Consider the following 3,147-nt stretch of genomic DNA (forward strand, 5'->3'; position numbering starts at 1 on the left):
GGCACATGTGGCAAACACATCCACTCCACTCTCCGGCACGGCTGGACACAGAGTCTCAGTCCTGCCCACCACCTCCTTCTTCTCCTCCCCCTTGCAGTTACCTGCCTCCAGCCCAGCTCCTTCGTTCGGGTTAAGTCAAAGCCCCATTGCCCCGCGCTGTCAGGGCCCCAGCAGGCGGACGGACGGGCGGCAGCCGCAGGTGCTGGGATCCCAACACAGGACGCCTTTCCTGGGACGCTCCTTCCCTCTCCCAGGTCCCGCTGCTTCTGAGAGCAAGAAGCTCCCCTCTCCCCCAGCCTAGCCTGCTGGCCAGGGGCCAGGCTTGCAAGTGGGAGCTGGGGGCGTGTGAAGAGTTAAATCACCCAAAGGCAGACACAAGCGAACAGGGAAAAGCCACCACCAAAAAGTTGTCCGTTTGGGGGTCACCGGCTCTGTCTGTCCACTTATGACAAGAAGGAATCGGATTTCAAAGCCATAAATATTTTTTTTTTTAAGTTTTCCGAAGACATTTCCTGTGTCCAGATGTGCCCATCCAGACAGACCCGACACGCACATCACACCCACCGGCACCGACGCGCTCGCAGCCCACCGCCCCCAGCCCCCCCGGAACCCCGCTCAGGGATTCTCGGCGGCTCCTGCAAAGCACTTCGGAGACACAAAAAAACAGGCAGCCGGCGGAGCCGTTGCCTCGCCAAATCCCCTTTCAGCCTCGGAAAGAAAAGTAGAGGAGGAGAGAAGTGGGGAAGTGGCCCGGAAAGCCTCCGCGGTCCCCTGGCCTCCCGGATGCGAAGCGGGGAGGAGAGCGGAGCGGCCGTACTCACCCCGGGCCGCCCATGGCGCGTCCTCGGCTCCCGCCAGCCCCGCGCCCGGCTGCGCGCTCGCCGCCGCCCGCCGCGCCCGCTCCGCGCTTAGCCGTAGCCGTAGCTCGCAGTCTCCCGACCGAGACCTTCGCCGCTCCCCCTGGGCCGGCCTCGCGTCCCGCCCGCCCGCCCAGCTCTGACGTCAGGCGTCTTGGAGCGGGATATTTATGGCCAGGATACTCTGCATTTTCCCTAGGTAGAGTTCTGATTGCAGTTCCTTGGGATTTGTAATTTTCACACTTTCAGACAGAAAGCAGCGGAGGGAGGGAGGAGAATGCAGCCGGCAGGGCGAGGCAGACAATGAGGGTAGCTGTTTTCCAACTCTGGCAAAGAGCCTTCTCAGGGCTTCCTCTGTTTTGGAAACAGAGAAGGGGTCAAGGAGGCAGGAGTGGTGACCTGAGGCGGTGGGTTTCTCCTCGTTTCTCTCCTGGTCCGAGCGGGTTGGGAGATCAGGTGCTCCGGACGGGGGAGCCCTGCCCTTCCACCAAGTCCCTTCACGGGACACTAAATCCCAGGAAGGTGCTAGGGCAAGAAAGGAGATAAATCAGGAAGAACAGAACAGCTAATTAGAAGCCCTGGTCCACACCCTAACAACTTTTCCATTTCTTCTTTGGGAGTGGGTGCGTAAAAAAAAAAAAAAAAAAGTTTATTTTTATTAAATTATGTTCCACACTCCCTGCCCTTGTATAGCTTTTCCAACTCATTACCAGTCAATTCATCTTACTTCATTGCTTACATATAGAGTTTGAGCCATTTATAATAGTCCTTATTCATACTTTATAAAATGGCTTTTAATTTTTTTTTTTCTTAAATGTGATTGTGATCCATCTCCTTGTCTGGACGGAAGTGGCCTTAGTCAAGAAACAGTCTCCTCCATGACTGGCACCTTCATCAGGATGGAGTCTGGGTTGTTTCACTCTCCCAGGAGTGAGCAAGCAGATGGAGCCCACACTGGGTGATGAGCCAGGTGGCGTCTTCTGGCTGTTCAGGTCTGGATTCTGGATTCTAATGGTTGTCTATTTCTCTGCCTAGCCGAAGAGGTTTGAGGACATGGCTTGGTTTAATGGCCATCTTTCCAGAGTAGAGAAGAAAAGAGAGCGTAATGCCTTATCCTGCTTGGTGCCCACGGTTTGGAGAATGAACTGAAAAATGAGATGCACGGGATGCAAATCGCTTGTTCAGTGGGATAACATAAGTGTGTAGGTATTCAACTCCCCATTAAGGAGAAGGAGGACAACCACAAGTCATCACTAAAACAACACAGCTCTAGCGAGCATTCTGTTAGCCCAGATGGGGTAAAGGTGGGGGTGTGTCTTAAGCACAGTTACAGTGCAGCAGGGACTCAAGGACTTGGAATGTGTTTACCCCTTTGGCAGCAGCTGGTGAGGGCTGATTGCCAGAAGGAGCCAAGTCTTGGGACTGGGCCTCTTGGTGGGAGACAGCCAAGATGTTTTGGTCCAAGCCACAGAGAACTCAGAGCCCTGCTGTTTGGTCACTGTCTGGCTGCCCTCCTGAGCATCATACCCCACAGCAACATCTCTCCATCCCCTTCCTCCCATCAGGGTTCCAAGGTGAACTTGGCTTTGTGGTGGACACTGCACATTGGCTTCCAAAATCCCTTCTCCCTTGCCTTCCTCAACTAAAGAAACTGGAGGTCTACAAGAGTTACCATTCCAGACACCCTTGTAACTAGAGATAGCTGTGAAACCCATTTCCATCCAGTGAGGTTGGCATGCAGAAGGCAGGGGTCAGTTTCCACAAATATTCTTTAAGAAAAAGTCAGATTCAGATGGCATGCCCCTTCAACCCCTTGACAGCCCCTATTTCTCCTTCCTCCATTTCTTCTCTCTTAGGATGTAAATATGATATCTGGAGATACAGCAACCATCTTGCAACCTTGAGTACAAAAACCACTCACTTAAGAATGGTGGAGCGGGAAGGCAAAAGGAACTGGGGCCCTCGATGACATCCGTAAGTGGCTGGATTTTCCCCTGACTTCTTGTCAGGTGAGAAAAAGAAACTCCTATGTGTTCCTGTTATAATAGTCATCTTATGTTTTTTTACAGCCAAACATTATCTTACCTGACACATTTCCATCAGTCCACCAAAATACAATATTGGAATGATTCCTGAACGTTAGCTCACAAGTACGATGATTCCTTTTAACCTTATGTGTGCTTAGTCACTCTGCCGTGCCCGACTCTTTGTGACCCCTGTAGCTACAGGAGGGGACTATAGCCCATCAGGTTCCCATGTCCATGGGATTCTCCAGGCAAGCATACTGGAG

At 52.7% G+C, this 3,147-nt stretch overlaps 1 protein-coding gene across 1 annotated transcript in view; it reads right to left on the minus strand.

Moving 5' to 3' along the window:
• DAAM2 (dishevelled associated activator of morphogenesis 2) overlaps positions 1-892 on the minus strand; it is a 137,467-nt gene extending 136,575 nt beyond the window's left edge. The window contains 1 exon segment of the mRNA XM_010863222.1: positions 822-892. The gene's annotated coding sequence lies outside the window, so the exon portion shown is untranslated.
• Between the last annotated feature and the right edge of the window lie 2,255 nt (positions 893-3,147).

This window comes from Bison bison, unplaced genomic scaffold (genome assembly GCF_000754665.1).
Source record: "Bison bison bison isolate TAMUID 2011002044 unplaced genomic scaffold, Bison_UMD1.0 scf7180017864487, whole genome shotgun sequence".
NCBI classification, from domain to species: domain Eukaryota; kingdom Metazoa; phylum Chordata; class Mammalia; order Artiodactyla; family Bovidae; genus Bison; species Bison bison.